We start from the raw sequence: 15,756 nt of genomic DNA, 5'->3' as shown, positions 1-15,756 counted from the left end.
AGGGCTTGGACAAGGGGCAAATGACGGTGACTAGTGTGACCTACAAACCAATGGGCTCTTCCTTAATGGTCTGGAAGGACCTGGATTCTTTGTGCTTCTCTAGTAGAAGGGACATCTGTGCTGGTTACACTCTATTCCTCCCCAGCTCTAACCCCTCAATCCATCCCCCCCGGCCTTCTGCTCTGGGCCTCAGGAGGCTGACCCTTATGGGCATGATTCCTTGTGCTCTCTCACCTTCTGGCTTCCTGAAGCATTTGGCCGGTGGAAGGGCACTGACTAAAGGTCAGAAACGGGGAGGAGAGAGAAGTCAGAATATGCTTTCCTGAGAACGCAACAGAAGTTGAGAGAACTAATCCAAGTATCTTCTGCAATGATTTTATGTACCTTGGGCCAAATCAGAGTGTTGAGTCAAGTGAGTCCTTCCAAGAAACCATGGAACTAGTGGATGATGATGGGGCATCACCCACTTGATTAGAGAGAAAGAACAGTCTTGGCATGAAAGAAGAATTGCAAATGACAAAAAAGCAAGTTTTACCTGCCCAGTGTAACAACATAGATGAATGCAGGTAGAATGAGGGTTTATTATTCTCAATTACAAGTAAACTTTCAGGGATCAAGGAATATGAAGATAATATTTTCCTCCAGTTACAACTATAGTTGGGGGTCCAACGAGACAAAAATATACAAGCTTATAAAAATATGGAAGTTACCAAAGATTGGAGCCAATCTTCTAGTATTCTTAGATACTTCTGGGAGAAAGAATATTGCCTGCACACTTTGCTTGGACCCATCTTTTGAGTATTCTTTTATCTGCGAAGATTGGGGCAGTGGTCCTTGGGACAACAGATCAAGTAGGATTTTTCCAGTTGCCCCAGAATTAGTGACTAAAGTCCAATTCCTAGGACAGAAAGGTGCTGAGTATCCCCACTATAGTCAAGGTCATCTATAGCCTCCCCCCGCCCTGAAATAAAAAGGAGACCTGTAGCTTCCACCTGCCTCACCAGAGGAGGAGTGGGTGTGGGCAGGTCCCTGAGTTACCTTGTGATCTGGCCCAGCATTCATGATGAGAGGCTTCTCTCTTCTGCTTCTACAGAGAAGCAGGAAGTGCTTCTCCCCTACCTATCCCCACCCAGAGCCCAGAGAGGAAGGAGGTGCTAGAAGAATTATTTAGGGGAATTAGGAGTGCCTGAAAAATAGATTGGCCTCTCTGGAGCAGAGAGGTCACGGCGTGAGGTCGGAGCGCCCAGCTGCACCATGGCCTACTGCCAGCAGGAAGGGAAGGATTGAATCATAGTTGTGACCAAAGAAGACCATGAATCTCGGAGCTGGTGGCCGACGACCCCAATGATCCGTAAGAGGAGCACGGACTGATCCTGCCCCACGGAGACATCAGCTGGAACTGCCCGTGCCTTGGGGGCGGCCTTTTTCCTGCTTCCACCGCCGCACAGAGGATGTCAAGGGGTCGGACTGCGTAGACCAGGTCCGGGCCATGCAGGAGTGCATGCAGAAGTACCCGGAACCCTATCCCCAGGAGAAGGAGGAGAAGCCAGCCAGTCGATTAAAGGAATCGGCTGCCTCTTGAGGCCATGGCAACCGAAGAAGAGGAGGGGTCCAACTAAGGAAGGCGCGGGGCGCTGGGCGCATGAATCTCTCCAAGAAATTGTCTTTCCTTCTGTTGTTCTGAGCGCTGTAATGTACAAACTACCTTACCGAGCTGATCAGGGGTCTTGGCCCCTTGACATATACACTGAAAAACGGGTTGTATGTATGTGTGTCTCACATAACCTATCAGCGAATGTAGCTGCCCCTTTGGAATTCTCTTTGAAATGATGTGCTGAATAATCTCAGCAAGCAAAAATCTTTATCTGGGGGTGTCTCTTGTGAGCGAGCTGATCTATTCTGATCCATTGTATCCCTTTTAGTAGATTTTATACCTACTTGGAAAGCGAAATAGAAACAAACATCTTCCTTTAAAAATGTTGGAGTAGGGCCATTCCTTGTAGAAGAGACGGGATGATCAGACCTTGAGTATATGATGAAGCACTCTGCTTCTTTTCTTTTTTTTTTTTTTTTTTTTTTTGCGGTACGCGGGCCTCTCACTGTCGCGGCCTCTCCCGTTGCGGAGCACAGGCTCGGGACGCGCAGGCTCAGCGGCCATGGCTCACGGGCCCAGCCGCTCCGCGGCATGCGGGATCTTCCCGGACCGGGGCACGAACCCGTGTCCCCTGCATCGGCAGGCGGACTCTCAACCACCGCGCCACCAGGGAAGCCCTCTGCTTCTTTTCTGATATATTTTGGTTTCCAGTTTGCATTGAGCTCCAGGTTTTCTACGTTTGGAAAACAGAGCTTTGGATCCTCTGAGGGACTCCCTTTGTAAGTGAAGAGAAAGGCTGTTTCTTCCTGTTCTTTTTATTCCGAAAGCCCTGGTTTGGGGTCTTTGTTCACACTGGCTCTGTCTCAGCCTGTTCAGATGCAATGTTCTTGAGAGGTGGGGACCTAATCATTACCAAAGTAGCACCCGAGAGAGGAAACGGTGTCAATTAAAAGAAAAACCTGGACTTCCCTGGTGGCGCAGTGGTTGAGAGTCCGCCTGCCGATGCAGGGCACACGGGTTCGAGCCCTGGTCTGGGAGAATCCCACATGCCGCGGAGCAACTAGGGCCCGTGCGCCACAACTACTGAGCCTGCGTGTCTGGAGCCTGTGCTCCGCAACAAGAGAGGCCGTGATAGTGAGAGGCCCGCGCACCGCGATGAAGAGTGGCCCCCGCTCACCACAACTAGAGAAAGCCCTCGCACAGAAACGAAGACCCAACACAGCCAAAAATAAATAAATAAATTCATCAATTAAAATAAAAAAAGAAAAACCTGATTTAAAAAAAGATTGGCCTCTCTCTCCCCCGTAGATGCCCCCCATGCCAGCAAGATGAGAGGGACCCACTGCGGGATGTGCCAGAGAAGCAAAGGGAGTTACTCCTCCACCCAGCCCAGATCTCTGAAGCTCTTGGAGACATGAAGGGGGGATAAGGCATTCCAGTGTGGAGCTTAGATGCTGGGGGAGACAGGAGCCTTCGGGTCACCCAGGCACAGGACAAGAGATAGCAAGCCCTGCCCTGAACAGACGCTATAGACCTGGACTGTTGGTGCGGCTAACGGGACACACGGTTGCCCCCTTTTGAGAGAATACTCTGTGATAAAGGGTAGGTCAGGGTGAAGCTGAACACTGCCCCCTCCCAAATCAAACACACACACCATCTACACAGAGAAAGGCATAGCAGAGAAGCCACCAGCGTCAGATTGAAACAATCCAATCCAAGGTAGGTCCAGAAGGGAAAGGGGATTAAGGAGCAGGTGCAGCCACACTCCCATCCCAGCCCTTGAGCCACAGTCTCTATAGAGACGATGGTGGGGATGCACATCAGATGCCATTTAGCTTTTTAAAATAAATTTTTAAGTGAAATGCGCATATAGAAAGTGCTTTAATTATAATTAAATTATAATCAATTATTAAAATTAAATTATAAGATTACAGCTCAATGAACCATCACAAAGTTGAACACAACCCTAGATGTAAAGACTGAACATCACTGAAGCCACAGGCACCCCTCATGCCCCTCGCTGTCAATGTCCCCTCCACACAGGCAACCACTGTCCTGACTTCTAACAACAGAGATGAGTTCTGACTGTTTTTAAACTTTACCGAAATGGAACTTATACAGTGGGTTGCCTTTTGACTCTGGCTCCTTTGGTTCAGTGTTATGTTTTTGAGATGCATCCAAGTTGTGTGTGAAGCCATTCATTTATTTTTATTGCTATATAGCATTCCATTGCATGGTGTATTCCTTTCCTGAGCTGCTGTAACAAATTAGCACAAACACAGTGGCTTACAATAGAAATTTATTCTCTCATGTTTCTGGAGCCAGAAGTCCAAAGATAGTATCACTGAGCCTTAGTCAAGGTGTCAGCAGAGCTGCACTTTTTCTGTCTTATAAGAGAGATCCATCCCTTGCCTTTCCCAGCTTCTTGTGGCGGCCGGCATTCCAGGACTAGGGGCCACATCATTCAGTCTCTGCTTCCTGGGTCACACTACTTTCTCTTCTGTGTATGTGAAATCTCCTTCTGTTTCCCTCTTAATAAGGTTACATCTGATTGTATTGGTGGTGGTAACAATAAACTTTACATTAATGTGATCCATTATAGCCAAACTATAACTCTTCTTTTGCATCTTTCCTTATTAATCTGTTTGGGTTCTATTGGACTTTCTCACTATCTTTATCAACCTGGTGCTAGGAGGAGGGTGAATGTTATATTCAACAGGACCAAGTACAGTTGGAACCAATCTTAGTTAATCAATTCTTTTTAAGAACTGAAGCCTCCACTAGTGATATGAATTCTGGGTAGATATAATTTACTAAAAATAATAAGAAAAGAACATAGAGAGATTTTTTGCCCAATCAGATAGAATTCCATGATATTCATATTGCCAGAGAAATAATACAGGACTAGAAGAAATAACCAAGATGAGTCACCCCTACCCTTGCCAATTCTTTCCCTGACAGATGGAGAGATAAAAGATCTAAAACTGTGTATATAGTAAGAATTAACAGTCTAAAATGTAGTCACTTGTAGGAATATTATATCAATGATCATTTGAAAAGAACACATCAAGCATTTTGCTTATGGGACCCCAACTGGCTTCCCCCAGAAGGAGCTTGGATTTGAGAAGCCACGCAAAGTATTTCCTCCCCCTCACTCCACCCTCCACCCTTCTTTTCTCTTTTTTCCTTCTTGCTCTTTCCCCTTGCTCCCTCCTTCCTTCTCCTTTCTTCCTTCCTTCCTTTCTTCTTTCTTTCTCTTTCCCTTTCTTCTTTCCTTTCTTATTTCTTTCTTTTCTTTCTTTCTTTCCAATAGAAAGTATTTTATTGTTCTATTTTATAGCCCTATATTTAAATTTCAGTCAAGATGTTACCCTAACCCTAGAAAGGAATATAAAGAAAAGTAAATGTGGGACCTCCCTGGTTGTGCAGTGGTTAAGAATCCACCTGCCAATGCAGGGGACACAGGTTCGAGCCCTAGTCCAGGAAGATCCCACGTGCTGCAGAGCAACTAAACCTGTGTGCCACAACTACTGAGCCTGCGCTCTAGAGCCCACGTGCCACAACTACTGAAGACCATGCACCTAGAGCCTGTGCTCCGCAACAAAGAGAAGCCACTGCAATGAGAAGCCTGTGCCCCTGCTCACTGCAACTAGAGAAAGCCCGCACATAGCAAGGAAGACCCAACACAGCCAAAAGTAAAGGTAATTCTTAAGTCTCGTTATTTCCAAAGGTCTCTTAGCTAAATAAGAACCTTTAACATACCCATGTCAGTAAAGAAACTATAATCATGTCATTTTTTGTAAAGATGCTCTCTCTTCTAACCCAAGTTCTTCTCAGCAGGAGAGTTCCTCAATATAATCAGCAATAAAGAACGCTCTCTTCTTCCCTGGTCAAGTCTTCACAAGCACCCTGTGGTCAAGGTGCCACTCTCTGGACCGAGACCTACACAGATCCATGCTGATTCCCGGAGCTGAGCATGGAGAGCAATGGAGAAGGAGGGGACTGGAAGGGTCAGACAAAGTAAGAGATTCAGAGACAAAGCAGGGATGTGTGAAAGTAGAAAGAAGCCGGTGACTTTGGTACAGTGTGTAGTCCACACTTTCTCAGCAGCACCACAGGCAGACACATAAAGGCATGACTAGTAATTTCAGGGTTAGCAGAAAAGATATCATTTAGTTCCAAGACTTCAACTCATAGTTTCTTTGGGATTCTCTAGCGCTTCATATCCTCCTTTTCCGGGACAGCATCCCTGGGCTCCTAGACATGGCCCCAGCACAGCACAGCTCTACAGAACTATGTGTATTCTAAGATGTGCTCCTACGGGTGTCTCAGGCACAATACAGTGTGAGTGGCGCCGCGCAAAGCTGGACAGTGCCGTGTACTGTCACATGATCACCTTGTTACTGAACTCAAGTTCAGCTGCTTGCCACTCAAAAACCAATAGTCGAGAGGCATGTGTCAATAGGAAGGAAAGGTGCTTTACTCAGAAAAGCTGGCAATCTGGGGAGAAGGTGGACTCACAGCCCAAGGCCAACTCCAAAGATTCTGCTCAGCCATTATAATTTTTGAAGGGACAGAATGAGGGGAAGAATCTCAGTGAATCATCGAGGCAGGAGGTTGGGTTCTGCATCCTTCTCCATTGTGTGCAGACTGGCTGACTCTCTCTTCATATGTTATCTTGTCTGCGTGATCTGCCTGCAGGATTACTAAGAGGGTCTCTTGAGGGTAGAGAGCTAGTCATTCGTTACTTAAGTCTTCATTCTTACTTCTTCTTATCTAGGAAAAGAATCAACAGGTTAATTAGGTTCTTTCAAGGTTAGAAGGGAACAGAAACGGGAAAACAGGAAAGGGGCAAAAGAGCTGCTTTCAACTTTGGTGAATGGCCAGTGGCCGTTAATATCTTATTATTTGTTACTCATAAAAACAAACAGAAACAACTAAACCTCTCATAATGATGTGATAAAATAAGTTCTGATAGGTCATACAGTGGGATACTATGCAGCCAATAAAATCATGTTATAGGAGATATTTAAGGACAGAGGTAAACATTCATGATTTATTGCTAAAGAAAAACATAACATATATACAGGAGTTCTGGCTTCTATAATGGGGGAATGATTTCACCAAACTATCTGCAGGAGGTCAAATCCTCCCGCAGATAACACTGATAAAACCTGAAGAAAAAAAAAAAAGAGGGGCTTCCCTGGTGGCGCAGTGGTTGAGAGTCCGCCTGCCGATGCAGCGGACACAGGTTCGTGCCCTGGTCCAGGAAGATCCCACTCCGCGGCTGGGCCCGTGGGCCATGGCCGCTAAGCCTGCTCGTCCGGAGCCTGTGCTCCGCAATGGGAGAGGCCACAGCAGTGAGAGGCCCGCGTACCACAAAAAAAAAAAAAAAAAAAAGTGTTAAAAAGACAACAGTATGGTCCATCAACAGAGGAATGGATAAAGAGGATATGGAACATATATACAATGGAATATTACTCAGCCATAAAAAAGAACAAAATAATGCCATTTGCAGCAATATGGATGGACCTAGGGATTGTCATACTGAGTGAAGTAAGTCAGACACAGAAAGACAAATATCATGTGGTAACACTTATATATGGAATCTAAAAAAAAAGGGAAAAAATGAACTTATTTACAAAACAGAAGTAGAGTCACGGATGTAGAAAACAAACTATGGTTACCAGGGGATAAGGGTAACCATAATACCCTTATTATGGGGTATTATGGGGTATTATGGGGAGGGATAAACTGGGAGACTGGGATTGATATATGCACACTACTATATATAAAATAGATAACTAATCAGAACCTGCTGTATAGCATGGGAACTCTACTCGATACTCTGTAATGGCTTATATGGGGAAAGAATCTAAAAAAAAATAAAGAGTGGATACATGTATATGTATAACTGATCCACTCTGCTATACACCTGAAACGAACGCACATTGTAAATCAACTATACTCCAATAAAAATTTTAAAAAAGGCCGCAGTGTGTATATACTTGAGCAGGACCAAAAGCAGGCAGAAACTGGAGTGGAGTCAGTCATTGAAAGTCAGGGAGCCTAGTGGGCAAGATTTGTGATTATGCAGCTGTTGGCCTGAAGCAACCTGGAGAGCTCCCCAGGCCATAGGCTGCTCAAGGCGGCTTGAAGTGTCAGATGACAAAATTTGGGGCCGGCAGAGCAGATGGAAAGTTTGGGAAGAAATCCTGGAAGGGAAGGAGACGCAGAGTGGCTAAACCCCAAAATCTGACTGTAAACTCTGCCCAGATTCTTGGCTGGTCTGCTAAACTACACATGCATGGGGATGTTACCAAACCAAACTTGGGTCTGCTCAGCCTTGCCCAGTAAAGCCAGTCTCCTGACACTAGGTTATGGTGAAGGAAAGTGCAGCCTTTATTGTAAGGTGCCACACACGTAGTAGTCCGGGACAGCGAGAGCTCAAAAACCCCGAGCTCCCCAATGGGTTTCAGTAAAGCACTTTTAAAAGCCAGGTGAGGAAGGGGTCGCAGGGTAAGTGATCAGCTCGTGCACAATTCTCTGATTGGTTCATGGTGAGGTAAAAGGGTGGTGTCACAGGGGTTCACATTATCAGTCCTCAGGCTCTAGGAGACCTGGGGGCTATGTGCTCATGGTCATCTAGTCATTAACGTCTTCCATTTGGTGGGTTTTTCTCACATCTGTAAAGCAACTCAGGAAATGTGTATCAGATACTATTATCTAGGTACTTCAGAGAGGAGCTAAAGCAGAGGATATGGGGGAGAGGTCTGTCCCAGGAAGGCCCCGTAGGGTCGTGCTCCATCACAGGGAGACTTCAGTGGTCCCAGCAAAAAGGAACAGCTGAAAACTAAAAGAACGGTTAGCTATTTCAGCTGCTGTCCACTGCAGGGGAAACAGCTTGAAGTTCTTTTTTTATTCTATTAATTTCTTTAAAAGAAAGATGAACACTGTGTTTGGATGTTTATGACGTATATACATGACATATATCTATAATAACACAAATGATAGGACATGTAACTGAACTATATATCTTTTTCTGTTTGTTTGCTGTTGTTTTTAATTTATTGTGGAAAAAACACTTAACATGAGATCTACCCTCTTAACAAATTTTAAAGTGCACAGTAGATTACTGTAGAGTATCGGTACAATGTGGTACAACAGAGCTTATTCATCTTGGGTCACTGAAACTTTATACCCATTTCTCTCTCCCCCCAGTCTCTGGTAGCCACCATTCTTCTTTTCAATTCTCTGTATTTGACTATTTTATTCAAGCCCCACTTTTAAATTGAGTTGGTTTTTTTTGTTTGGTTGGTTTTTTTTGTTTGTTTGTTTCACTGTTGTGCTGTAGGAGTTCCTTGTACATTTTGTAGATTAACTCTTTATCAGATATGGTTTGCAAATATTTTCTCCCAACCCTTAGGTTGCCTTTTCACTCTAGTGATTTTTTCCTTTGCTGTGCAGAAGCTTTTTAGTTCAATGTAGCCCTGCTTGTTTATTTTTGTTGTTTGTGCTTTTGGTGTCATATTTGTGAAATCACTGTCAAGATAAATGTCATGAAGCTTTTTCCCTATGTGTTCTCTGAGGAGTTTTACAGTTTGGGTCTTATGTTTAAGTCTTAAATCCATTTTGAGTAGATTTTTGTGTATGGTATATCAATGAAAAAAAGTTCCTTCCCATATCAGTAAACAAAGGATCAAATCAAGCCATCACATTACAGCCCGCCCTGCGGTGAGCCCTAAGGGAACTCAGGGTAGAAACAGGATGCCCACCATCAAGTAGTCAGTCACTGCAGCCGCCCCCTGACTTGCACCCTGAAGAGACTCAGGATGAGAAAGCACACGACACTGGCCCCAGATAGCTGAGGTGCAGAACAAAGGGATGATGTCAGTGAGCCCAGACTCTTGCATCTTCCCGCACATAGAAAAGCACTAAATTCCTTAACATGAGATGTCTGGTTTTCTTTCATTAACAGTAATCTTTTGATGTCCTGACTACCTGGTCTTTGTTGCAAAAGCTCCTCTGTATCCCGGTTTCCCCCTTACCTCTTCGGGGCAGTCCCTCAGAGCGATCTGAGAGGCTGTGTCCCGAGCTTAAATCCTCAGTTTTGTCCACCAAATAAAACATAATTCTCAACTTTTAGCTTGTGCATTTTTTTCAGTCAACAGGTTTATAAGGGTCCAATTTCATTCTTTTGGTTATAGATACCCAGTCTTCCCATCACCATTTCTGGAAGAGAAATTGTATATCCTTGTGTATTCTTTTTGTTTCTCATATTTTATTTTCTTTCTTTTTTTATTGAAGTATAGTTGATGTACAATATTTTATAAGTTGCAGGTGTACAATATAGTGATTCACAATTTTTAAAGGTTATACTCCATTTACGTTATTTAAAAATATTGGCTGTAGGGCTTCCCTGGTGGCGCAGTGGTTGAGAGTCCGCCTGCCGATGCAGGGGACGCGGGTTCGTGCCCCGGTCCGGGAGGATCCCACGTGCCGCGGAGTGGCTGGGTCCGTGAGCCATGGCCGCTGAGCCTGCGCGTCCGGAGCCTGTGCTCTGCAACGGGAGAGGCCACAACAGTGAGAGGCCCGCGTACCGCAAAAAAAAGAAAAAAACTATTGGCTGTATTCCCCATGTTGTACTCTTGTGTATTCTTGACCCCCTTTTGAAGAAGAGTTGACCATGCAATTGACTGTGACAGTCACAGGGGTGAACATGGTGTTCCTTCTTCTCTACTAACATTATTTCTGAAGTTGGGGAAGGTGATGAAATAAAATTTACATTTTAAGGCAAGACAAGAAAATTTAAGCATAAAATTCTCTCTGTTTGGGCCTCCTCCCTCCCCCTTTAAGGTGCAGTGTGTATCTGCGTTATACATTAACCAGACCTCCTCAAAAGTGGGAGCGCCTGCTCGATGGTAAAGATCAATTGTTTTCCTTTCTTCTGATGCTAGCAATGGAATCTTAAAAGGTTAGTGTTCTTTCCCAGGTCTCTAAGGGGTCATGGTGACCTGCTGCTCACTTTGACCATGATTACCTGGACTAGTGTGTCTTTGGTGAATTTTATGTAAAATATAAGTATGTCATTTTTATGTACGATCCGTTGTCTTGAAAATGTGTTTGACTGGGCCCTCAACTTCTAACAGGCGGGACAGTTCCCAGGTTATAATCCTCAATTTCAAAATTCTCAATTTTTCCTTCTTAGCTTGATGATGAATTGAGTTTTCATTGACAAATACATACAGGAGGGTGTATAGGTCCCAAGGCAAATAATGTTTTGCAGGGCCATTATTTACACAATTTGAATCACCCCAAGTCAGGGTATCAGCCCCATTCTGAGGCCTAATCATTCTCCAGACCACTCTCCTAGAACCTGGGTCCAGCCAGGGGGACCCTAGGGAATGTCCCGAGGCACAAGTCCCAGAGCTTCTGGGGCATCTGGTTTGTACCCTGCAGGGAGCGAGTGCTCTGAAGAAAAGAAATGGGAACGGACCCTTGTATGTCCTGCCAGGGCCTGGGGCACCCCACCCAGAAGGCACAGCCAGTCTTCAAGAATCCTGGGCAGAGGAAAGGAACTTGGAAAATTCCAAGGAAGGGCCTAGGGTGTATTATGCCATCTCTCTCCTCTTCTCTTTATCCTTCTCTTTCTTCCTCTGGTCACCGTACTAAGTCTTACGGGGACCATATCAGAGCACATTTGAGGGATGCCGTGTAATGTCACTCCCAAAGCCTTTTTTTGGCCAATAATCAATAATAAATCTGTGTCCCAGCATACAGCCTAGGTGTCTTGAGTTTCTCCACCTCGCCTGGTGCAGGTGAGCACAGTCCTGCCACCCACCTGTGTTGGTGGAGAGTTGGATCATGGCACTCTTCTGCCTGGGTATTGGCTATCAGCGCCTCAACTGTTTTCTGTGTGTAACAGCTTTATTGAGATATAATTCATACAGCATATAATTCACTCATTGGAAGTGTATGATTCAATGGTTTTAGTATATCACAGAGTTGTGCAATTGATTGTATCACCACAATCAATTTTAGACCGTTTTCATCACCACAAAAAAAAACCCTCCATATCTCCTAACCATCACTTCCTAATCCCCTCTCCCCTCAGCCCCAGGAAACCACTCATCTATTTTCTGTCTTTATAGATTAGCCTATTCTGGACAGTTTATATAGCACAAGATGTAGAGTAGGAGGGGGATCTTTCCACGCCATTATCTGCTAAGGAGATCGGGTAGCTAGCTAGTAAGCCAGCTCTGTCCTTAGGAATGGGAGGGCTGTCCCAAATGAAGTCCAGTTTGCATTAGGAGAGGCCTATTTCTTTGCATGGAGAAGAGCTAAGGATATAATTAGCTAGATGGAGGCAGAGCAGCCACCTGAGTAGAAAAGGTATCTTGTAGTACTCGTTACTGAAAAATCCTGTATTTTTTCCTGGAAAGAACTTATCTCTGCAACTGCTCTATGCACCAGGTAGGCCAGGTTCCCCTAGCTTATGAAGAACTTCTCGTGAACAGTTGGAAGTCACAGTTCACTGGCTCATTACCTGCAAACACCCTGCCACCAAATATTTATGGGAATCTTTATAGTGCGTCTCCTCTGTTCTAGGGGGAGTCTGCTCCTCCGGCACTGCAACTGCTTCGCGGGGCACCACGCTGCCTTTGCCTCCCTCATGGGCTGTGCCTGGTCTGGAGGAAGGAAGGGGAAGTGCACAGTTATCCATGAAGCCCATCCTTCCTTCCAGTGTTTTGTAAAGCTCTGTTATTAATCAAAATGCAGAGGCATAGCCGCATAGCACAGGGATATCAGCTTGGTGCTTTGTGACCACCTGGAGGGGTGGGATAGGGAACGTGGGAGGGAGGGAGACGCAAGAGGGAAGAGATATGGGAACATATGTATATGTATAGCTGATTCACTTTGTTATAAAGCAGAAACTAACACACCATGGTAAAGCAATTATACCCCAATAAAGATGTTAAAAAAATAAAAATAAAATAAAATAAATGCAGAGGCATGGGTCCTCCCAGTTTTGCTCAGAGAGCAATTCAAAGATATAGATATATAGATAGATTTGATTCGAAAACTCTCGTGGGAATAGAGATTATCCTTGTACTTGAGTGCCAGGAAGAAAAATTTAATCATTACAGCATAAGAAAAACTTGAAATCAGTTCTGTCAGTAGAGAATTCTATAGATTGTGATATAGATGTATGTCTAATTCTTATTTTTAAAAAGTCAAATAACTGCATGTTTAGTAAACTGTTATATGCAGGGTGCAGTTAGTAAGAACCATGTCTCAAATGCAGTCTAAATTACTTATAGTTTACCTGTTTTCAGTTTCAGTTAAATTATTAACGTGTCCCTTCATTTCATTTTTTACTTGAACCCCTACAATGTAACATCTAGGCAATAAATTTTGGAACAGACGTACAGTTTGTATTTACAGGAAACGTAAAATTCTGTAGAACTGACGTAATATAAAACTACGTTGTATTGCTAAATTAGAAGTTCATTCCTCAGTATTGCTCATTTAAATGTACAAATAACATCCTTATGTAATAAATTCATCAGTTCCTGTGGGAGGGCGGGAAATGATGACATTCTCTTTTCTGAGAACCAATCCGGGTTGAGCTGGGTAAGAGCCCCTGCCCCGCATTGTTCTAAGAATTCCACCACGTCTGCAACTGAGGCTTTGTTCCTGGGCCCTGTGGTTGCACCTGGCCCTCAGAGGGTAAAGGAAGACACATTCCTTGCAAATAGACTGTGCTGGGGCTGACTGCATGTCCCCAGACCTTCTCAGAGACGGCTGAGCTGAGTCAACCTTTCTGTCTCATACTTTGGGGCATTCCAGATGAGCTCGTGCTGAGAGCCTGTGGCCTCTTCAGTGCTGTCTGCTCCTTCTTAGCCTTTTCTGCGATCTAGCCAACTGCTGGGTTCACCCTTGCCTTCTTATCTATCTGTTAGTCTAGAACAACTTAAATCGTCCCACAGATTCCTGCAGAGATCTAGAAATCAAATTAGATATTTTGAGCAGTCATGATAGATTTTGATCTGATGTAGAAAGAGAGCATGAAATTGCCCATTTTGACTCAAAGATTTTCAAAGATCGCCACGCTTTCCTCTGGCGAGAGCCGCTGAAGCATCCCCACGAGAGCACCCACGGGCACTGCCACAGAGGACCGGTGCTGAGAGCTGCCACAGGGACAGGAGCAGAGAAAGATGCCCTCCAATCCACCACCACTTCTTCCTGCAAATGCTTGCAAAACCCAACATTGGTTACAATCTAGATTGTTTCTGGTTTCTACAACTATCATGGACGCACTAACATCCAGCTTACTTTTTTTTTTTTCAGCTTACGTTTTAGATTTTGGCACAAGCTTAAATCTATTGATACATCGTGACTACACACGCAATTTGGGACAGGATCTCCTAACTCTCCTTTTACGTGTTGGATGACACCTAGCCTTTCTTTGATCATAATTTTCCAATCACAAATTGAGTTCCACAAAGCAAGAAATTATACAAATGACATCAAAATACATTAGTGTCGTAGGGAGACCTAGTAAAAAAGACTACAGGAAGTGGCAAACACGAGCAGGTGAGGGTGCAGCTCTTTGCGGTGCTTACCTACACATTGTACTGCTTTGAATCATGTCCCCGAAGTGAAATGTGCCGGATGCAATGGCTGGCTGAAGGCAGTGGTTCTCAAATGTCCGGCCTCAGAATCCCTTTACACTTTACAGTTTATTGAGGACCCAAAATAATTTCTGTATGGGCAATATCTATCAATACGTACCAAATTAGAAATTCAAACTGAAAACATTTTAATATTTATTCATTTGTCAATATATTAACATAAACTACATGCTACAGATTAACATAAACATATTTTTATGAAAGATAACTATTTTCAAAACCAAAATAACAGATATGGGGGTATATGTATAGCTGATTCACTGTTATAAAGCAGAAACTAACACACCATGGTAAAACAATTGTACTCCAATAAAGATGTTAAAAAAAATAACATGCATGAGAAAAGGGGCATTGTTTTATATTTTTGCGAATCTTTTCACCTGGCTGCTTCTCTATTTAATCCGCTATGACATCACGTATCATGTTGCCTCTGGAAAACCCCACGGTACACTCATGAGAGATGGTAGTTCACGAGTACTCCTCTTGCACATGACTCCAGCTGTCTGCACAGGCCCACTCGTGCTCTGTGTCCTGTGCACGTGTATGAGTGACATGTCTGACTACCAGAGTACCAGTTACCATTGCTGCTGGGACAGCTGCAGTTGGTTATCTAGTTTACAAAAGATTTTATGTTAAAGATCATTGCAGCCTTTCATATCCAGAAAAACAACCCTGATCTGTACTCCTGCCATTGTTGGAGGTCCAAAAGGTTTCCATTCTGTAACGGATTTCACACAAAACACAACAAAAATGAGACAGGCTGGGACCTGGGACCCTCTGCTGCAGGGCTGCCGTGCTTGCACCTGGACAATCGGCTCCTAGAGCAACAAGATACAAAGAAACTATATGGGACTAAAAATAACTGTGTGCACGTGCAGTTGGGGCAAATTCTGGACAAAAGATACAAAAGACCAAAAAAAGCCCAACTGCCACTTCTGAAGAGCTGGCAGCAAAAGCAGGGCACTGCACGTGCCCCCTGCACTCAACACCACCTAAGGGGTGAGCAAACAACCTAAGCCGCCCCTCTGGCCCGACCCCTCCCTGGATACACCCCTGCCCTCACCCCATATAAGGAAACAGCTTGCACCTCAGAGCCCCCCACTTCCCAACCCCTCAGGAAGCAAGCAGGGAAACCTGTTACTTGTTCTCCCTCCTGCTGCAGCAGGGGCCCCAATAAAGCCTTGACCAGCCTCTAGTCAATTTCTATTGTCTGGGGAAGGCCACGAACCTTGGTCGGTTTCAAAAGGACTGGAGACAACGTGGGACCTCTGATCACTAAGAGATAAGAAATTTAAATGAAGAGTTTTGATGCCACAAATCCATTTGTCATGATGTTACTTGATTGTCTAATCAGAATGACTACCCCTTCTGTCTAATGCACCTCCCTAGGTTCTAGATATGGTACATTGCGAACTGCAGCGTTCATATCCACATTACTTACTTGTTGAACTGGCCTGGTGAACATTT

General features: G+C 44.4%; 1 pseudogene; it reads left to right on the top strand.

Moving 5' to 3' along the window:
* Window positions 1-1,254: 1,254 nt before the first annotated feature.
* On the top strand, window positions 1,255-1,619 carry LOC101275136 (mitochondrial intermembrane space import and assembly protein 40-like; annotated as a pseudogene).
* The last annotated feature ends 14,137 nt before the right edge of the window (window positions 1,620-15,756 follow it).

The sequence above is a fragment of the Orcinus orca genome, chromosome 9 (assembly GCF_937001465.1).
Source record: "Orcinus orca chromosome 9, mOrcOrc1.1, whole genome shotgun sequence".
Taxonomy (NCBI): Eukaryota; Metazoa; Chordata; class Mammalia; order Artiodactyla; family Delphinidae; genus Orcinus; species Orcinus orca.
This window is presented reverse-complemented; position numbering and strand designations above follow the sequence as displayed.